Source organism: Malurus melanocephalus, unplaced genomic scaffold (genome assembly GCF_030028575.1).
Source record: "Malurus melanocephalus ecotype Western Australia unplaced genomic scaffold, MMel_1.1 scaffold_611, whole genome shotgun sequence".
In the NCBI taxonomy this organism is placed as follows: Eukaryota; Metazoa; Chordata; class Aves; order Passeriformes; family Maluridae; genus Malurus; species Malurus melanocephalus.
In genome coordinates, this window is record NW_026623843.1 from 180,217 (window position 1) to 187,887 (window position 7,671).

Here is a 7,671-nt window from a genome sequence, read left to right on the forward strand (position 1 = left end):
TCCCTTTGCCATGCCAGCTTGTGCAGTGCCTTGCATCCTGCCAAACCAAATGCCACCAAACCACATCCACTGCTCCTGAGCTCAGCACAGCCCTGTGTGTGCTTTACACATTTAACTCTGCTTATTTTATACCAATGGCTTTGCTGGGAGAATTGAGCACCTCCAAAGCACCACACACAGCCAGATGCAAGCTCATCCCTCCTCCGAAGGGTTTTAAATCAAAAGAGGTGAGGCAGAAAATCAGAGTTAGCTATTGGGCAGAAAATCATGTTTTTTTCCTAAACCAAATTCTTATATGGAAATGCCTTTTATTCCATGTAGCAATGAGTTTTTAAAGTGAGAACAAAACTAAATAATGTCCTTAACTACTAAAACACTAATTACAAGTTGTTGGTTGGTCAGCTCATCAAAAAGTACTTTATAAAGGAGTTTTGTGGCATTGTCACCATGTCTTACACCTCACATTGAACAGGGAAACTTAGTTTTCCATCTCTGCTGAAGTAGTGCAAAAATCTTTAAAAAAAAAAAAATTTGGAAGGAAGTAAGAAAAGCACAAATGAAATCCAAAGGCAAAATTCTGGGTTGGACATGTTGAACAGAGAAATTTATTTTTCTGTCTCGGCTGAAGGACATGATGGTGCAAAAATTTTTTTTTTTTTTTTTTTGAAAGCAAGTAAGAATCTTGCCAGTGGGGAGCAAAATTACAGGCACAGCCGAGAAGATAAGAGGGAGAAGGTGCAAGAGGGTGCAGGAGCTAAAAGAATTTTTCTGCCTCTCTGCAGTTCTTGTTGCACCTGAGGATCAGGGCACAGAGGGCTCCTCAAGGTCGCTGGGTACTCGCACACCRGTGTGCGAGCGATTAGCTCCCGTCCTATTTTAAGTTCCTAAAGTCACCGAGTTTTGCCCGCAGGGTGGGACAATGGGTTCATCTGCTCCTTGCTGGAGCCAGCGAAGGGTGGAGGAGTCACTCAGGCATGGTGCAAGGGGAATCGCCCACAGGAAGGACACTTTGGTCAGCCCGAGGTGCAGCGAGTCCTTCTGTGCCAGCCGGAGCTCCCGGGGCGCGGTGACCCCGGGGTGGGGACAGGAGGTTCCGTGCTCCGGGGGTGCTCCGTGGCTCCGGGGGTGCTCCGTGGGTCCTCATGCTCCTGCCTCTCACCCCATGGCCCCGGCTGTTTAAAAGCCACAACTTTGAGGATGTGACAGGGGAGAGAACCTCAAGCCAGGGCCCCTTGGGATGCTTCAGATCTCCTTCGTGCCTCCCCACAGCGGCAGCACTGTGGGGCACGGAGACAGAGACAGACACACACAAACATTTCCCTTGTCTCCATCTTTCCAGGGCTCTCCGCCTCCATCTCACCCCTCTCACCCTCCCCGAACGGTGCGAACGGGTTCAGGGTCGCCCCGGCAGGCTGCAGGTCGCCCCGGGGGTTGCGGCCAGGAGCTGACCGGCCAGGGCAGGGCACGACTGGGGGCAGGCAGGGCACGGGTGGGGACTGTCCCGGGGAGGACGGGCAGGGCAGGGCTGGGGACTGCCCCAAGCGAGGAGGGCACGGCTGCTGGGGGTGGGTCCGCAACCGGCCCTGCCTTTCAAAGTCCCTCGCTCCGAGGAGGAATTCGGGAAATATTTCCAGCAGCGGGAGGACGASGAGGAGGAGGAGGAGGAGGAGGGCTGGAGCTGCTCCCCGGGAGGAGGGCCGGCGGCTCCGCGGCTGTCCGCGCTCGGCGGCGGAGGGATGCGGAGGGAGGGGACGCTGCCTGCGGGGCGGGCCGGCTGAGCGCATCCCCGGGTGTGTGTGTGCGCGCGCGCTCCCTCCATCCATCCCTCCATCCCTCCCTTCCTTCCTCCCTCCCTCCTCCCTCCCTCCCTCTCCCTCCCTCTCTCTCTCTCTCTCTCTCTCTCTCTCGCCCTCCCGCCCGCCGCCGCGCCGCAGCCGTGCACACCGGGGCTCCGCCGCCCGCCCCGCCGCGATGCCCCGCCGCTGCTGAGCCGGCCCCGGCGACGCCCGCTGCCGCTCCCCGCCAGGTAGGACCGCCACCGACCCTGCCCAGCCTCACGCCGCTCCCTACGGCGGGATCCGAGCCGGGGGAGGCTGCGGGGGGGAGCGGCACGGGGGACCCGGAGCCGTGCGGGAGCCGCTGGCGAGGCGGGGGTGGGATGCTCGCACACGCACACTCACACACACACACAGCCGGGAGCGCTTTCCACAGCCCAGCCCGGCATCACCGGGCAGGCGAAAGGGATCGCCCCCCTCCCCCGCCGGCCAATCGCGACATGTCGCGACGGGAGGCGCGGCTGCGGCGGGGTCTCCTTCCCCTTCTCCAGCCCCAGAGCCGGGCATTGCCGGGCAGGTGGGGTCGGACAGGGGGCTGAGGAAAATCTCCTTCCCCGGGGGGTTTCGGGCGCATCCCCCCGAGCGCGGCGGGGCGCGGTGCCTCCGCCTGGCGGGGCTGTGCGTGCCTCGGGGCARGGCTGCTTTTCCTGCCTCGAAACGCTTGCCGAGGTGAGTGGTCGGAGGCACCTGCAGCCACGCTGAAAATCCCAATTTTGGCCTCGAGCAGCGTGCGTTATTAAGGGCTGGCATTAAGCAGCGCTCATCACGTAGGCTTTGTCTAGGTGGAGGCATGGCTGGGGCTCTTCCGTCATCTCGAGTTTAATTCTTTATTCACAGCCTTGTTGCTTCCCTCCTCGCCGAGCTGTGCAAAACAACTCCACGCTCCGCTCTGTCTCCAAGGCGAGAGCGAAACTGCCAAAATGTTGCAGAAATGCAGCAAGCGCTGGGGAGGGCTGGAGCCTGAAAATGAAAGCCGTAGTAAAATCACAAGGTCACGGGCGTGTGGGTGCCAGCGTGTGCTTTCAGGGCTCCTTTTCGTTCGCGCTCTGCGGGAACCTGTTCCTTCCTCCGGTCCCAGATGYTGGAAATTCCCGAGGCAGGCGATGGAAATGAAAGCTGGGAGAGGCCGGGGCTCTCTGGGTGCTCCCCTGGCACCCGCCTGGGAATTGGTGCGCGTTTTGTCGCCGTCACAAAGGGAAGGGGTGCKCTTTTATTGAGAAAAGGGAAGCTGGGACGCTCGTGTATCGATGTGATGGTGGCATCCAGGAAAGGAAGGGCTGTGCTTTGTGGCTTTGGCTGGGGACGTGGCTGGCATCAAAGAAAGGCGTTTGTGATCCCTTGGGAGCATCTATCAGCTGTTTCTTTCTCCTCTTTCCTTTCTGATTGGTTTCTTTCTCCCCTTTTCCTTCTCTTCAATAGCAGCTCTGCCCCTTGTCCAGCACATTTAGTCCAAACAGGGACATCAGGTGGCATTTCTGGGACCACAGCCTGCCCTCCAAGGTGGAATCCTTCCACCAGCTCCCCAGGAAAGCTGTCTGACTCCTGTTACACCCCACCAGCTCTGCTGACATGAACAGCTCCTAAATCAGCGCTGGGGAGCCACATTGGTCAAAGTTTCCTCTCCACCAGGGTCTKGATTCAAGATTCCTGAGGAGGTTGGAGGAATTCTTTGTGTCCAGCATCCCWGAATGCCAACGCAGGCTAGCGTAGTTCTAACCTGATGAAACTTTTCTTGCTTCTCTCTCCCCCGCTTTCACTGAGCTTTTTGTGATCTGTTGGCTGTGAATCGCTCCTGAGATGTGAATATTCACTGTCCTGGAGCTGCTCAGGCTGCACCTCGTCCTCTCTCCTGGCACTGCTGCACATGATGTTGCACAAACTTTGGTTTATGTCCTTGATTTTGGGAGCCTCTACAGCCCCTCAAATGATGTAGTACAGGCACAGCCGCTTCCCTGCCCGTTGTAGTGTCCTGATACACTCAGGGTTGAAATCTAGGACAGAATTTGGGTTTCTGCTGTGGCTTTGAGGAGATTCAGTCCAGGGGAWAAGTCCTAATGAAATTTAGATCCTGTAGTAAAGATCCAAGCATCACTGGACAACCAACCAACAGGTTGGTCACAAATGACAGTGGCTCTTCTCGTGACTGAAGAACATCCTGGAGCTCTGTCCAAGCTCAGAGTGCTGGGATCTGCRTGTTTTCCATGCTCCTGGACATCGGAGCACCCAGCTGTGCAAKCCTGGCTCTGCTGAGGGCTGCTGTGCTCTTCATATCTGGCATCCACTACGGGCTGAGCTCCCTGACAGGGATTTTCCTCACCAGGGGTGTGGGTGGAATCTCTCCAGCTGTTTTCAGGAACCTGGTAGGAACTTGGCTTTTTCTGTTATCTCTGTCCCTCTGGCGATTTTAACTGAAATTGGAAAGAGAGAGGGGGGGAGCGACGTGAACAGACAGACAGACATGGAAACTGTGATTTCATGTGCCTGGCTTCCTAAGGAAACCTGGCTGCAAATAGAAGTGAGATTTGGTGCTGCAAAGAGCTCCTGAGGAGACAGAGAAGGCGGRGGAGCCTGAGGAGAAGGAAGGGCTGGTTCGAGATGGGTGAAGAGGACCTGGGCTGAGTGAGAATCCCTCGCCTGAGGTCTGGGGGTCTGGAAGCTCGGCCATCTGCTCGGCGCTGGCATCCAGCTCCCTCTAGAGTCAGCCGTGCCAGAGCCAGAAGGGCTCCCAGCCTTCCCCAGGCTCGCAGCCGATSTTGGGGGAGCCAGGGCGAGCCCCCAGCCCGGTCCCTGCCGGGTGCTGTGCCCGRAGCGCCCGGGTCGAGCTGCGTTTGGCTCAGCCTTTCCCCGGCTCCCATCCCTGCGGATCTCTGCTGCCTCTTCCTCCCTGGATGGCTTCAGGGAGCTGGGGATGAGGATTTATCTCTCTCCCTCGAAGCTTTTTGCTCCTACAGACCCCAGAGGAGCATGGAAGAACCACACAGGGCTACGAACCCCGTGCAAAAACAGTCCCAGAGGGACGAGCAGAMACGGGCATGGAGGAAAGCAAAAGGGCTCTTAATTCCTCCCTTCTGGCCCCTTTGGGGCATCTCTGGGCAGACACTTCCTCCCCAGGATGCCCAAGAGCCTCAGGCTCATTAGTACTCACAGGAGATGCTCTTCCCACGTTGCACGGAGCACASGGAGATCCAGGGCTGCCCTGAATGGATTTCCTCACCTGCCTGGTGAAGAAGAGACCAAAAGCAGATGTCAGGGATGGAGAAACTGTCTGGAGACAGCAGTGAGGAGGAACAGAGTTGTTAAAAAAACAAACAAATGAAAAAAAACAAAAAAAAACAAACCAGCCCCAGAGAAATGTAGCAGTTCCCTCTTGCTTCKTATTTCCTGGCATATTCCTTGCTGAGATCTCGAGTCGAGGGAGAAAGGGACAACTTGACACTCGGTCTCCRTGCGTGAAAAGCAAGGCTGTAATCTCCCTGACAAACGGTTCCAGGCTCATGCTCTGCAAGCTGCCCCCAAATTTATCCAATGTGGTTGAAATTTTATGTCAGGGGTGTTTYGTTTTCTCTATTTATCTGTTTATTTTGGAAAGTTGCTGGGGAAATTGTGGGAGGAGATTGGATGTCTCATTGAAGAGATAGGATACTTGGAAAAATCGGTCACAGACTGATAATTATTCTTACTTTTTAATGTCCTTTGCAGAAACCAGGGTGGCCTGATGTGTGTTTTACTTGATCAGCTTCATGGAGGGCTTGTGCCTCTGACTATATTTGGAAAGGTTTTGATGGTTTGTTGTTTTTTTGGTTTTTTTTTGTACTGATGCAATCAGGATGCTGATGGCCTGGAAATCATTTTCCTGATGTGGAGMCCTAGAGGGTCACGGGTAGGGGGGGTGATGCCAACAGGCTGTGCCCRTTTTGGAGTGGCAGAGCTGGGTGAAAGGCAGCGGGAGCCAGGCAGAGCCGGAGCAGGGAAGCGAGCCAAGGGTTTTCCAAGCAGCGTTTAAGGCGCCGTCACGCCACGCAGTTCGAGTGGCAGCGCGGTCTTTGGACTTTGCAGCTTTCCTSCACGGTCTGGGTGCACAGCCAGGGCAGCAGGAGGGTCTTTCCTCTGCTGTGACACTGCCAGGAGCTCAGTKTTACCAAAGCTGTGCCGTGAGGGCAGCACCAAGATGGGAAGCAGAGCCAGTGGCTGGCCAGACAGCTCTCCAAGCACCCTGCACCTCCTCGCAGGGCTGCTGGCATCTGCTTTGTGTCCCTTGGCTGCAAGAAGCCGATCTGTGATGGTCAGGGACCAGACAGTTTGTTTGGACTCGTTTTTCCCTCCAGCCGTGTCTTTTCCCAGTGCAGGCTTTGCCCAAGCTGCTGATTTTGGAGAGGCAGTGAGCACAGCCGGGCAGCAGAGGAGAAAATCACTGTTCCTGTGGAGCTGGGGCCATGGCTGTCAGCCCCATGCATGCAGGGTGTGCAGCTCTTTCTCCCAGGAAGGCTGGGCATTGTTGGCACCAGATCCTTCTCCTCCTGGAGGAGAAACTGAGGAAGGGCTGCTGCAACTTTTGGGGGCTGCAGGTTTGACCCCGGGGTAGGAGAATCTGCCCTTTTGGGGCTTGCTGTGTTTTCCCCAGTGACACTGGCAGGGGAGGGAGCAGCTGAGTTGCTCTGAGCCTCTCTTTCTCTGGCTTGCAGGCTGGCTGTGCCTTGCAGTGACCACTGGCTSCTTCTCGGTCAGTTTTTGGCCGCTCTGGCTAAAAGGAGACCCCCTTTCTCCAGCCTGACACCAGCAAAGGGTGGTTTGGGCTGCTTTTCCTTCACTCTCACTGGGAAAAGGTCCTCTCTTGTACAGCCCTGGCTGTAGGATGGGAAGAGGCTCTTTGGGAATCCCCGTGGTTGCGTTCCCACATCTCATCAGAAAGCTGCTCTCGTGTGGAGAGCAAACTTCCCGCTGGTCCCCAGCGAGAGACCAGGCTCCCTGTGGGGACAGAGTGCTGCCCCAGCCTGGGGACACCTCCTCCCGTCCCAGCTGGCAGTAAATTCCCAGTGATGCTGTTCACGATGGAGCTGTGGGGTGGGCAGCACCAGCAGGGGCCGGGAGGGTGCCATGACTGCTGGGTTACAGCTGCTCTGTGCAGGTTTTCTGCTGGATGCTGGGAGAAAATTTCCACACTGAAAAGCCCTCTGAGCCTTTCTTTGTGAGCCCAGGCCGTTTCCTTCTTTACCCAGTCCTTCTTTAATTAAAGAAGTCTGAACCAGCAGTGTTTTTTCAGTGCTCCTAAAAATCGTGGTGCAAATGGTCACAGACCTGTGTGCGATGCAAAGCTTTAGGAAAATAACAGGGAGGGTCTCACAGTGGATTTTTTCAAGCGCCCTGATGGAGATGGGACTTTTGGGAGGCTGCTGCAAAGACAAAAAAAAAAAAGCTGTGCTTTGTTGAATGCAGAGCAGCTTTCCAGGCTCGCTTTGCATGCAGCAGCCAGGCAGCCTGAAGGATCGATGCTGCCAGGGAAAGATCAGAGCAGAGTCTAAAAGGCTGTTTCCTCCCCATCTGGCAGCTCCTGAGCTGGGGGGGAGCAGGAGCACGAGCTGGCAGCAGGAACTCTCTCCTTCCAGTTTGTAAAACCTGGAGCTCCCACATCCAGCAGGGAGGCAAAGATCTCCACAGCCCTCCCAGCCCTGCTGTGGGCAGCTCCTGCTGTTCCAGAGCACCGAGGGCTGGAATAAAGGCTGGAGTGACCACCTTTGGCTGAGAGCTCCACAGCATCTCACAGCCTTTCATCCCTGACTGTGCAAAAACCTGCTGGCACCCCTGTGGAGCTCGTCTGAGCAGGGAGATGGGCTCAGTG

The 7,671-nt window shown here is 56.2% G+C and overlaps 1 protein-coding gene across 2 annotated transcripts in view; it reads left to right on the top strand.

Annotated features, from left to right (window-relative positions):
* The first annotated feature begins 1,853 nt into the window (after positions 1-1,853).
* The window catches only part of LOC130583650 (sodium/calcium exchanger 1), a 93,719-nt gene continuing 87,901 nt past the window's right edge, over positions 1,854-7,671 (top strand). Inside the window, exon 1 of one of the 2 annotated variants that reach the window (XM_057383154.1) lies at positions 1,854-2,026. The gene's annotated coding sequence lies outside the window, so the exon portion shown is untranslated. The remainder of the gene's footprint in view (positions 2,027-7,671) is intronic. The other variant, XM_057383153.1, reaches the window with a different exon arrangement.